The sequence below is a fragment of the Phyllobates terribilis genome, unplaced genomic scaffold, assembly GCF_046119375.1.
Source record: "Phyllobates terribilis strain yellow unplaced genomic scaffold, ASM4611937v1 Scaffold_12__6_contigs__length_324123572, whole genome shotgun sequence".
NCBI lineage: Eukaryota > Metazoa > Chordata > Amphibia > Anura > Dendrobatidae > Phyllobates > Phyllobates terribilis.
The window spans coordinates 318,043,268-318,057,309 of NW_027362772.1; the positions used below are offsets into that span (position 1 = coordinate 318,043,268).

At 45.0% G+C, this 14,042-nt stretch overlaps 1 protein-coding gene across 8 annotated transcripts in view; it reads left to right on the forward strand.

Moving 5' to 3' along the window:
- The window catches only part of APLP2 (amyloid beta precursor like protein 2), a 151,587-nt gene that overhangs the window by 108,024 nt on the left and 29,521 nt on the right, over positions 1–14,042 (forward strand). The gene's annotated exons all lie outside the window — the stretch shown is intronic.

The window sequence follows — 14,042 nt, forward strand, 5'->3', positions numbered from 1 at the left end:
AGGTCGCTGTCGTGGAAGGTCCATGTCCTCTGCAGGACACCGGTGACCGGACCTTGTGATCCCCTTCTACAAGATGTACGATCCCGGGACCCCCGCTACCACTATCAGCCCATGGACGGCATGTTTCACCATGCTGCTTTTAAAGGGTTATTTAACATCATTGACTTTCTGAATGGTGAGGGTCCGATGGCTGCACTGACCCCAGGCACGGGAAAAAATGCTCGGCTCTTACCGCAGTCTGGAAATGCTAATAGTGTTGGGAATAAGTGCACTTCTATAGGGCAACGGCACAGGACCCCGAGAGAGAGAACGTCAGAGTATACACTGGAGCTGGTCCTGAACAACACCTTGTTCACTCCAGAGCTGCAATCACCATTCTGTTGCCTATAAAGAATTGGGCTGAGTGCACACTATGCGGTTTTAATGCGTTTAAGTCGCCGCTGAAATGCATTAAAACCACTTGGTTAACTTTTCCCTACCGCCCACTGTACATAAACGTCGGCGCTGCCTGGGCTCTGTGCAGTGCCGACGTTTAAAAACGGTGGGTGGTCCTGCTAGCGCTGCGGTACTGGTTCAGAGCGATAGCTCTGACATGTGGCATCATGGGGACCTGATTGGATCAGGTCCCCATGATGTTAACCTGTTCCTATCTTCTAGATGCCGCGATCCATAGCGATCGCGGCATTTAAAAGATAGTGACAGCCGGTGGTCGGCGATCGGGACCCCCCACATACCTGCCAGCGGCGGGGATCCCGGTGCTGTGACCTCTGACATCATCGAGACCCGATTGGCTCAGGTCTCGATGATGTCAGCGTCACACCAGCCAATCAGAGAGATCACCAGGGAAGTTTGTTTTAGCAACAAACTTTCCCGGGCGATCTGCCTGATAAATACACTGTTTCTCCTCCGATCTCAGTGAGAGAGCAGAGGAGAAACACTGTGACAAGAGCTGTGTCAGCCTCGCCACTGTGAAAGTAAAAAAAATAAAATAAGAAAGTAAGAGTTAGGGTTAGTCAGTCCTGTCAGATCAGTCAGTCCTGTCAGATCAGTCAGTCAGTCCTGTCAGATCAGTCAGTCAGTCCAGTCAGATCAGTCAGTCAGTCAGTCCTGTCAGATCAGTCCAGTCAGTCCAGTCAGATCTGTCAGATCAGTCAGTCAGTCCTGTCAGATCAGTCAGTCAGTCCTGTCAGATCAGTCAGTCAGTCCTGTCAGATCAGTCAGTCCTGTCAGATCAGTCAGTCCAGTCAGATCAGTCAGTCAGTCCACTCAATCCAGTCAGATCAGTCAGTCCAGTCAGATCAGTCAGTCAGTCAGTCCAGTCAGATCTGTCAGTCAGTCCAGTCAGATCTGTCAGTCAGTCCAGTCAGATCTGTCAGTCAGTCCAGTCAGATCTGTCAGTCAGTCCAGTCAGATCTGTCAGTCAGTCCAGTCAGATCTGTCAGTCAGTCCAGTCAGATCTGTCAGTCAGTCCAGTCAGATCTGTCAGTCAGTCCAGTCAGATCAGTCAGTCAGTCCAGTCAGTCAGATCAGTCAGTCAGTCCAGTCAGTCCTGTCAGATCAGTCAGTCAGTCCTGTCAGATCAGTCAGTCAGTCCTGTCAGGTCAGTCAGTCAGTCCTGTCAGGTCAGTCAGTCAGTCCTGTCAGATCAGTCAGTCAGTCCTGTCAGATCAGTCAGTCCTGTCAGATCAGTCAGTCCTGTCAGATCAGTCAGTCCTGTCAGTCAGTCCTGTCAGTCAGTCCTGTCAGTCAGTCCGTCCAGTCAGTCCTGTCAGTCAGTCCGTCCAGTCAGTCCGTCCAGTCAGTCAGTCCAGTCAGATCTGTCAGTCAGTCCTGTCAGTCCTGTCAGATCAGTCCTGTCAGATCAGTCAGTCAGTCCTGTCAGATCAGTCAGTCAGTCCTGTCAGATCAGTCAGTCAGTCCTGTCAGATCAGTCAGTCCTGTCAGATCAGTCAGTCCTGTCAGATCAGTCAGTCCTGTCAGTCAGTCCTGTCAGTCAGTCCTGTCAGTCAGTCCGTCCAGTCAGTCCTGTCAGTCAGTCCGTCCAGTCAGTCCGTCCAGTCAGTCAGTCCAGTCAGATCTGTCAGTCAGTCCTGTCAGTCCTGTCAGATCAGTCCTGTCAGATCAGTCAGTCAGTCCTGTCAGATCAGTCAGTCAGTCCTGTCAGATCAGTCAGTCAGTCCTGTCAGATCAGTCAGTCCTGTCAGATCAGTCAGTCCTGTCAGATCAGTCAGTCCTGTCAAATCAGTCAGTCAGTCCAGTCAGATCAGTCAGTCAGTCCAGTCAGATCAGTCAGTCAGTCCAGTCAGATCAGTCAGTCAGTCCAGTCAGATCAGTCAGTCAGTCCAGTCAGATCAGTCAGTCAGTCCAGTCAGATCAGTCAGTCAGTCCAGTCAGATCAGTCAGTCAGTCCTGTCAGATCAGTCAGTCAGTCCTGTCAGGTCAGTCAGTCAGTCCTGTCAGATCAGTCAGTCAGTCCTGTCAGATCAGTCAGTCAGTCCTGTCAGATCAGTCAGTCAGTCCTGTCAGATCAGTCCTGTCAGATCAGTCAGTCAGTCCTGTCAGATCAGTCAGTCAGTCCTGTCAGATCAGTCAGTCAGTCCTGTCAGATCAGTCAGTCAGTCCTGTCAGATCAGTCTGTCAGATCAGTCGATCAGTCAGTCAGTCCAGTCAGTCAGTCAGTCCAGTCAGTCAGTCCAGTCAGTCAGTTCAGTCAGTCAGTCCAGTCAGTCAGTCCAGTCAGTCAGTCCAGTCAGTCAGTCCAGTCAGTCAGTCAGTCCAGTCAGTCAGTCCTGTCAGTCCAGTCAGTCCTGTCAGTCCAGTCAGTCCTGTCAGATCAGTCAGTCAGTCAGATCAGTCAGTCCTGTCAGATCAGTCAGTCAGTCCTGTCAGATCAGTCAGTCAGTCCTGTCAGATCAGTCAGTCAGTCCTGTCAGATCAGTCAGTCAGTCCTGTCAGATCAGTCCAGTCAGTCAGTCCAGTCAGTCAGTCCAGTCAGTCAGTCCAGTCAGTCCAGTCTGTCAGTCCAGTCAGTCAGTCAGTTCAGTCAGTCAGTCCAGTCAGTCAGTCCAGTCAGTCAGTCCAGTCAGTCAGTCCAGTCAGTCAGTCCAGTCCAGTCAGTCCAGTCAGTCAGTCCAGTCAGTCAGTCCAGTCAGTCAGTCCAGTCAGTCAGTCCAGTCAGTCAGTCCTGTCAGTCCAGTCAGTCCTGTCAGATCAGTCAGTCAGTCAGATCAGTCAGTCCTGTCAGATCAGTCAGTCAGTCCTGTCAGATCAGTCAGTCAGTCCTGTCAGATCAGTCAGTCAGTCCTGTCAGATCAGTCAGTCAGTCCTGTCAGATCAGTCAGTCCTGTCAGATCAGTCAGTCCTGTCAGATCAGTCAGTCAGTCCTGTCAGGTCAGTCAGTCAGTCCTGTCAGGTCAGTCAGTCAGTCCTGTCAGGTCAGTCAGTCAGTCCTGTCAGGTCAGTCCTGTCAGGTCAGTCCTGTCAGGTCAGTCCTGTCAGGTCAGTCCTGTCAGGTCAGTCCAGTCAGGTCAGGTCAGTCCTGTCAGGTCAGTCCAGTCAGGTCAGTCCAGTCAGGTCAGGTCAGTCCAGTCAGGTCAGTCCTGTCAGGTCAGTCCAGTCCTGTTCCGTCCTTTCAGTCCGGTCCGTTTAGTCCCGTCCGGTCAGTCCAGTCAAAAAATCTAAAAATAAAATGTCCGGTCAGACTTATACCGCAGAGGAGGTGTATGCCCTGCTGTGTTCTGACACTGATGACAGTGCAATCTCAGATGGAGATGTGGATTTTGAGGGCTTTAGTAGCGGCGACACTGAGAGCTCAGAAATGAGCAGTGATTCTGGTCCATCCTCAAGCCCAAGGACCAGTACAACAATAGGGGCAAATAGCGCTACTGGAGAAACGTCTCCAAATCAGGGAACACTGCCCAGTACAAGCGATGTCCCTGCTACTAGTGAATTGGCGCACGCCAGTGTACAAGGGGCTTTGCCACATGATCTAGCATTTCCCAGATGGGAGGCTTCGGATTCGGCTGCTCCATTCAGCCCTGATTTCAACGCCATTCCTGGTATAAATGTGGAGGTGGAAGATTTTGGACCAATTCATTTTTTTAATTTGTTTTTTACAGACAGCTTGCTAGAGCATATTGTCGTGCAAACAAATTTATATGCATCCCAACTCATAAGCCAGAATCCCCGATCTTACTATGCTAGGGCAAATTTATGGACACCAACTAATGTCCCGGAAATAAAAAAATTTTTAGGACTTACATTTGCCATGGGGCTTGTTAAAAAACCGAGCATTCGATCCTACTGGTCCAACCACCCTGTTCAAGCCACCCCTATGCTTTCCGCATATATGAGGGGAAAGATAGCCAACTAAACCCACCAGCATACCCCTATTTAAAAGTCTGGTTGAACACAGCATTGGGGCTTGTGGGACCATCCGTAAAAACCGTCAGGGGTTTCCACAACCATTGGTCAACCAAAAGTTCCAAAAGGGGCAGTCAGGGGCTGTACGCAATGGAGAGCTGCTTGCCCTGAAATATAGGGATAAGAGGGATATTTTTGTCCTCAGCTCGATCCACACAGATGCCACAAGGGCCATTGTAGAACTAGGATCCACCACTCCGAAGCAAAAACCTGTGTCAGTCATTGACTACAACAAACACATGGGGGGTGTGGACCTTGCAGACCAGGTTCTACAGCCATACCAGGTATCAAGAAAGTCCTATACCTGGTATAAAAAGTTGGTTATTTATTTGTTTCAGGTGGCCACATACAATTCTTTTGTGTTGTACAAAAAAGCAGGAAATTCAGATCCTTTTCTTGATTATCAAGAAAAGGTAATTGAAAATCGTGTCTTTCAAAGTGTTAGCCCCGCTCATCCATTAGAATCTGAGGATGTGAAAAGACTCACTGAGCGACATTTTATTGCACTTATTCCAGCAACGGAAACAAGAAGGAACCCCCAGAAAAGATGTCGTGTATGTACTAAGAGAGGAATGAGGCGTGATACCCGCTACTATTGCCCACAATGCCCATCATTGCCAGCCTTATGCGTCACTGACTGCTTTAAAATCTTCCACACAGAACCACGTTTTTAAACTGTAATAATGTATCTCATTATGTCATTCAAACATTTGGTTCATTTAGTGAATGACACATTCGAGTAGAGCTCACTTACTTTCCAGGGGGGGTTCTCCAGAATCTAAACCTTCCATTGCGTGCTTGTTTCTGGAAATCATCCATCGAGTTAAAATGGTCACTAAACCCATAGATGAATTCCCAGAGGGGTGTCATTTCCAAAATGGGGTCACTTCAGGGGGGATTCTTTAGCTCTGGTACTCTGAAAAGTGCCAGAACAGCATAATCCCCCCTGAAGTGACCCCATTATGGAAATGACACCTCTGTGGGAATTCATCTATGGGTTTAGTGACCATTTACCTATCTACTTATTTTCCCACCACTAGATTAATTTATACAGAGGAGTAGATTGTAACATGGGGTCCCTTGTTGGGGGTTTCCTCTGTTTAGGCACCTCAGGGGCTCTCCAAATGCAACATGGCGTCCGCTATCCATTCCAGTCAAATTTCCATTCCAAAAGTCAAATGACGCTCCTTACCTTCCGAGCCATGCCGTGCGCCCAAACAGTGGCTTTGCACCACATACGGGGTATCACCGTGCTCAGGAGAAATTGCACAACACATTTTGGGGTCCATTTTTTCTGGCTGCCCCTGTGAAAATTAAAAATTTGAGGCTAAAGTAGCAGTTTTGTGAAAAAAAGTTAAATGTTCATTGTTTTCTTCCACATTCCAAAAATTCCTGTGAAGCACCTGAAGGGTTAATAAAGTTCTTGAATGTGGTTTTGAGCACCTTGATGAGTGCAGTTTTTAGAATGGTGTCACTTTTGGGTATTTTCTGTCATAAAGACCCCTCAAAGTCACTTCAAATGTGATGTGGTCTCTAAAAAAATGTTTTTGTAAATTTTGTTGTAAAAATGAGAAATCGCTGGTCAAACTTTTAACCCTTATTGCTCCCTAATAAAAAAAAAAATTTGGTTCCAAAATTGTGCTGATGTAAAGTAGACATGTGGGAAATGTTAATTATTAACTCTTTTGTGTGACAGATCTCTCTGATTTAAGGGCATAAAAATTCAAATTTTGAAAATTGCTAAATTTTCAATATTTTTGCCAAATTTCCAATTTTTTCACAAATAAACGCAAGTGATATCGAAGAAATGTTACCACTGTCATGAAGTACAATATGTCACGAAAAAACAGTCTCAGAATCAGCGGGATCTGCTGAAGCTCCAGAGTAATTACCTCATAAAGTGACAGTGGTCAGAATTGAAAAAATTGGCCTGGTCAGGAAGGTGAAAACAGGCTCTGGCGCGAAGTGGTTAAAGAGATCTGCCATGTTCCCCAATGATAATCATTGCGGCATCTATACATGCGGATTTGCTGCGTTTCAATGTAAAACAATAGGCACAAAACCGCGCGGCGGCTGGTACCCAGGTCTGGAGAGGAGGCTGCTACTCCACTCATCTGACCGCTGCTCTGGCTGATAACAGCAAGAGCCACATGGATGGGAGCTGCAGCAGCCTGCTCCTTCCAACCCGCATGCCCGCGGCAGTGTTGAAAATAGAATCAAAAAATAAAAAAACCTTCATACTCACCTCTCCAGCGGCCCCCCGGTGTCCTCCTGGGCGATGCTGTCCCGTCGGCTGCTTGTGCCCCGCAGTGTGCTTGCAGGACCTTCGGTGACGTCACCGATCAGCTGATTGTATGTACGCAGTGACTGCACCAGCAGAATAGTGAGTGCAGCTCTGGAGTATAATACAGGATGTAACTCAGGATAAGTAATGTAATGTATGTGCACAGTGACTGCACCAGCAGAATAGTGAGTGAAGCTCTGGGGTATAATACAGGATGTAACTCAGGATCAGTAATGTAATGTATGTACACAGTGACTGCTCCAGCAGAATAGTGAGTGCAGCTCTGGAGTATAATACAGGAGGTAACTCAGGATCAGTAATATAATGTATGTACACAGTGACTGCACCAGCAGAATAGTGAGTGCAGCTCTGGGGTATAATACAGGATGTAACTCAGGATCAGTAATGTAATGTATGTACACTGACTGCACCAGCAGAATAGTGAGTGCAGCTCTGGAGTATAATACAGGAGGTAACTCAGGATCAGTAATGTAATGTATGTACACAGTGACTGCACCAGCAGAATAGTGAGTGCAGCTCTGGAGTATAATACAGGAGGTAACTCAGGATCAGTAATGTAATGTATGTACACAGTGACTGCACCAGCAGAATAGTGAGTGCAGCTCTGGAATATAATACAGGATGTAACTCAGGATCAGTAATGTAATGTATGTACACAGTGACTGCACCAGCAGAATAGTGAGTGCAGCTCTGGAGTATAATACAGGATGTAACTCAGGATCAGTAATGTAATGTATGTACACAGTGACTGCACCAGCAGAATAGTGAGTGCAGCTCTGGAGTATAATACAGGAGGTAACTCAGGATCAGTAATGTAATGTATGTACACAGTGACTGCACCAGCAGAATAGTGAGTGCAGCTCTGGAATATAATACAGGATGTAACTCAGGATCAGTAATGTAATGTATGTACACAGTGACTGCACCAGCAGAATAGTGAGTGCAGCTCTGGAGTATAATACAGGAGGTAACTCAGGATCAGTAATGTAATGTATATACAGCGACTGCACCAGCAGAATAGTGAGTGCAGCTCTGGAGTATAATACAGGAGGTAACTCAGGATCAGTAATGTAATGTATGTACACAGTGACTGCACCAGCAGAATAGTGAGTGCAGCTCTGGAGTATAATACAGGATGTAACTCAGGATCAGTAATGTAATGTATGTACACAGTGACTGCACCAGCAGAATAGTGAGTGCAGCTCTGGAGTATAATACAGGATGTAACTGCGGATCAGTAATGTAATGTATGTACACAGTGACAGCGCCAGCAGAATAGTGAGTGCAGCTCTGGGGTATAATACAGGATGTAACTCAGGATCAGTAATGTAATGTATGTACACAGTGACTGCACCAGCAGAATAGTGAGTGCAGCTCTGGAGTATAATACAGGATGTAACTCAGGATCAGTAATGTAATGTATGTTATCAGTGACTGCACCAGCAGAATAGTGAGTGCAGCTCTGGAGTATAATACAGGATGTAACTCAGGATCAGTAATGTAATGTATGTACACAGTGACTGCACCAGCAGAATAGTGAGTGCAGCTCTGGGGTATAATACAGGATGTAACTCAGGATCAGTAATGTAATGTATGTTATCAGTGACTGCACCAGCAGAATAGTGAGTGCAGCTCTGGAGTATAATACAGGATGTAACTCAGGATCAGTAATGTAATGTATGTACACAGTGACTGCACCAGCAGAATAGTGAGTGCAGCTCTGGAGTATAATACAGGATGTAACTCAGGATCAGTAATGTAATGTATGTACACAGTGACTGCACCAGCAGAATAGTGAGTGCAGCTCTGTAGTATAATACAGGATGTAACTCAGGATCAGTAATGTAATGTATGTACACAGTGACTGCACCAGCAGAATAGTGAGTGCAGCTCTGGAGTATAATACAGGATGTAACTCAGGATCAGTAATGTAATGTATGTACACAGTGACTGCACCAGCAGAATAGTGAGTGCAGCTCTGGGGTATAATACAGGATGTAACTCAGGATCAGTAATGTAATGTATGTTATCAGTGACTGCACCAGCAGAATAGTGAGTGCAGCTCTGGAGTATAATACAGGATGTAACTCAGGATCAGTAATGTAATGTATGTACACAGTGACTGCACCAGCAGAATAGTGAGTGCAGCTCTGGAGTATAATACAGGATGTAACTCAGGATCAGTAATGTAATGTATGTACACAGTGACTGCACCAGCAGAATAGTGAGTGCAGCTCTGTAGTATAATACAGGATGTAACTCAGGATCAGTAATGTAATGTATGTACACAGTGACTGCACCAGCAGAATAGTGAGTGCAGCTCTGGAGTATAATACAGGATGTAACTGCGGATCAGTAATGTAATGTATGTACACAGTGACAGCGCCAGCAGAATAGTGAGTGCAGCTCTGGAGTATAATACAGGATGTAACTCAGGATCAGTAATGTAATGTATGTACACAGTGACTGCACCAGCAGAATAGTGAGTGCAGCTCTGGAGTATAATTCAGGATGTAACCCAGGATCAGTAATGTAATGTATGTACACAGTGACTGCACCAGCAGAATAGTGAGTGCAGCTCCGGGGTATAATACAGGATGTAACTCAGGATCAGTAATGTAATGTATGTACACAGTGACTGCACCAGCAGAATAGTGAGTGCAGCTCTGGAGTATAATACAGGATGTAACTCGGGATCAGTAATGTAATGTATGTACACAGTGACTGCACCAGCAGAATAGTGAGTGCAGCTCTGGAGTATAATACAGGATGTAACTCAGGATCAGTAATGTAATGTATGTACACAGTGACTGCAGCAGCAGAATAGTGAGTGCAGCTCTGGAGTATAATACAGGATGTAACTCAGGATCAGTAATGTAATGTATGTACACAGTGACTGCACCAGCAGAATAGTGAGTGCAGCTCTGGAGTATAATTCAGGATGTAACCCAGGATCAGTAATGTAATGTATGTACACAGTAACTGCACCAGCAGAATAGTGAGTGCAGCTCTGGAGTATAATACAGGATGTAACTCAGGATCAGTAATGTAATGTATGTACACAGTGACTGCACCAGCGGAATAGGGAGTGCAGCTCTGGAGTATAATGCAGGATGTAACTCAGGATCAGTAATGTAATGTATCTACACAGTGACTGCACCAGCAGAATAGTGAGTGCAGCTCCGGGGTATAATACAGGATGTAACTCAGGATCAGTAATGTAATGTATGTACACAGTGACTGCACCAGCAGAATAGTAAGTGCAGCTCTGGAGTATAATACAGGATGTAACTCAGGATCAGTAATGTAATGTATGTACACAGTGACTGCACCAGCAGAATAGTGAGTACAGCTCTGGAGTATAATACAGGATGTAACTCAGGATCAGTAATGTAATGTATGTACACAGTGACTGCACCAGCAGAATAGTGAGTGCAGCTCTGGAGTATAATACAGGATATAACTCAGGATCAGTAATGTAATGTATGTACACAGTGACTGTACCAGCAGAATAGTGAGTGCAGCTCTGGGGTATAATACAGGATGTAACTCAGGATCAGTAATGTAATGTATGTACACAGTGCCTGCACCACCAGAATAGTGAGTGCAGCTCTGGGGTATAATACAGGATGTAACTCAGGATCAGTAATGTAATGTATGTACACAGTGACTGCACCAGCAGAATAGTGAGTGCAGCTCTGGAGCATAATACAGGATGTAACTCCGGATCAGTAATGTAATGTATGTACACAGTGACTGCACCACCAGAATAGTGAGTGCAGCTCTGGAGTATAATACAGGATGTAACTCAGGATCAGTAATGTAATGTATGTACACAGTGACTGCACCAGCAGAATAGTGAGTGCAGGTCTGGAGTATAATACAGGATGTAACTCAGGATCAGTAATGTAATGTATGTACACAGTGACTGCACCAGCAGAATAGTGAGTGCAGCTCTGGAGTATAATACAGGAGGTAACTCAGGATCAGTAATGTAATGTATGTACATAGTGACTGCACCAGCAGAATAGTGAGTGCAGCTCTGGAGTATAATACAGGATGTAACTCAGGATCAGTAATGTAATGTATGTACACAGTGACTGCACCAGCAGAATAGTGAGTGCAGCTCTGGAGTATAATACAGGATGTAACTCAGGATCAGTAATGTAATGTATGTACACAGTGACTGCGCCAGCAGAATAGTGAGTGCAGCTCTGGAGTATAATACAGGATGTAACTCAGGATCAGTAATGTAATGTATGTACACAGTGACTGCACCAGCAGAATAGTGAGTGCAGGTCTGGAGTATAATACAGGATGTAACTCAGGATCAGTAATGTAATGTATGTACACAGTGACTGCACCAGCAGAATAGTGAGTGCAGCTCTGGAGTATAATACAGGAGGTAACTCAGGATCAGTAATGTAATGTATGTACACTGACTGCACCAGCAGAATAGTGAGTGCAGCTCTGGAGTATAATACAGGATGTAACTCAGGATCAGTAATGTAATGTATGTACACAGTGACTGCACCAGCAGAATAGTGAGTGCAGCTCTGGAGTATAATACAGGAGGTAACTCAGGATCAGTAATGTAATGTATGTACACAGTGACTGCACCACCAGAATAGTGAGTGCAGCTCTGGAGTATAGTACAGGAGGTAACTCAGGATCAGTAATGTATATACACAGTGACTGCACCAGCAGAATAGTGAGTGCAGCTCTGGAGTATAATACAGGATGTAACTCAGGATCAGTAATGTAATGTATGTACACAGTGACTGCACCAGCAGAATAGTGAGTGCAGCTCTGGAGTATAATACAGGATGTAACTCAGGATCATTAATGTAATGTATGTACACAGAGACTTCACCAGCAGAATAGTGAGTGCAGCTCTGGAGTATAATACAGGATGTAACTCAGGATCAGTAATGTAATGTATGTACACAGTGACTGCGCCAGCAGAATAGTGAGTGCAGCTTTGGAGTATAATACAGGAGGTAACTCAGGATCAGTAATGTAATGTATATACAGCGACTGCACCAGCAGAATAGTGAGTGCAGCTCTGGAGTATAATACAGGAGGTAACTCAGGATCAGTAATGTAATGTATGTACAGTGACTGCACCAGCAGAATAGTGAGTGCAGCTCTGGAGTATAATACAGGATGTAACTCAGGATCAGTAATGTAATGTATGTACACTGACTGCACCAGCAGAATAGTGAGTGCAGCTCTGGAGTATAATACAGGATGTAACTCAGGATCAGTAATGTAATGTATGTACACAGTGACTGCACCAGCAGAATAGTGAGTGCAGCTCTGGAGTATAATACAGGAGGTAACTCAGGATCAGTAATGTAATGTATGTACACAGTGACTGCACCAGCAGAATAGTGAGTGCAGCTCTGGAGTATAGTACAGGAGGTAACTCAGGATCAGTAATGTAATGTATATACACAGTGACTGCACCAGCAGAATAGTGAGTGCAGCTCTGGAGTATAATACAGGATGTAACTCAGGATCAGTAATGTAATGTATGTACACAGTGACTGCACCAGCAGAATAGTGAGTGCAGCTCTGGAGTATAATACAGGATGTAACTCAGGATCATTAATGTAATGTATGTACACAGAGACTTCACCAGCAGAATAGTGAGTGCAGCTCTGGAGTATAATACAGGATGTAACTCAGGATCAGTAATGTAATGTATGTACACAGTGACTGCGCCAGCAGAATAGTGAGTGCAGCTCTGGAGTATAATACAGGAGGTAACTCAGGATCAGTAATGTAATGTATATACAGCGACTGCACCAGCAGAATAGTGAGTGCAGCTCTGGAGTATAATACAGGAGGTAACTCAGGATCAGTAATGTAATGTATGTACAGTGACTGCACCAGCAGAATAGTGAGTGCAGCTCTGGAGTATAATACAGGATGTAACTCAGGATCAGTAATGTAATGTATGTACAGTGACTGCACCAGCAGAATAGTGAGTGCAGCTTTGGAGTATAATACAGGAGGTAACTCAGGATCAGTAATGTAATGTATATACAGCGACTGCACCAGCAGAATAGTGAGTGCAGCTCTGGAATATAATACAGGAGGTAACTCAGGATCAGTAATGTAATGTATGTACAGTGACTGCACCAGCAGAATAGTGAGTGCAGCTCTGGAGTATAATACAGGATGTAACTCAGGATCAGTAATGTAATGTATGTACACAGTGACTGCACCAGCAGAATAGTGAGTGCAGCTCTGGAGTATAATACAGAATGTAACTGCGGATCAGTAATGTAATGTATGTACACAGTGACAGCGCCAGCAGAATAGTGAGTGCAGCTCTGGAGTATAATACAGGATGTAACTCAGGATCAGTAATGTAATGTATGTACACAGTGACTGCGCCAGCAGAATAGTGAGTGCAGCTCTGGAGTATAATACAGGATGTAACTCAGGATCAGTAATGTATGTACACAGTGACTGCACCAGCAGAATAGTGAGTGCAGCTCTGTAGTATAATACAGGATGTAACTCAGGATCAGTAATGTAATGTATGTACACAGTGACTGCACCAGCAGAATAGTGAGTGCAGCTCTGGAGTATAATACAGGATGTAACTCAGGATCGGTAATGTAATGTATGTACACAGTGACTGCACCAGCAGAATAGTGAGTGCAGCTCTGAAGTATAATACAGGATGTAACTCAGGATCAGTAATGTAATGTATGTACACAGTGACTGCACCAGCAGAATAGTGAGTGCAGCTCTGTAGTATAATACAGGATGTAACTCAGGATCAGTAATGTAATGTATGTACACAGTGACTGCACCAGCAGAATAGTGAGTGCAGCTCTGGAGTATAATACAGGATGTAACTCAGGATCAGTAATGTAATGTATGTACACAGTGACTGCACCAGCAGAATAGTGAGTGCAGCTCTGGAGTATAATACAGGATGTAACTCGGGATCAGTAATGTAATGTATGTACACAGTGACTGCACCAGCAAAATAGTGAGTGCAGCTCTGGAGTATAATACAGGAGGTAACTCAGGATCAGTAATGTAATGTATGTACACAGTGACTGCAGCAGCAGAATAGTGAGTGCAGCTCTGGAGTATAATACAGGATGTAACTCAGGATCAGTAATGTAATGTATGTACACAGTGACTGCACCAGCAGAATAGTGAGTGCAGCTCCGGGGTATAATACAGGATGTAACTCAGGATCAGTAATGTAATGTATGTACACAGTGACTGCACCAGCAGAATAGTGAGTGCAGCTCTGGAGTATAATACAGGATGTAACTCAGGATCA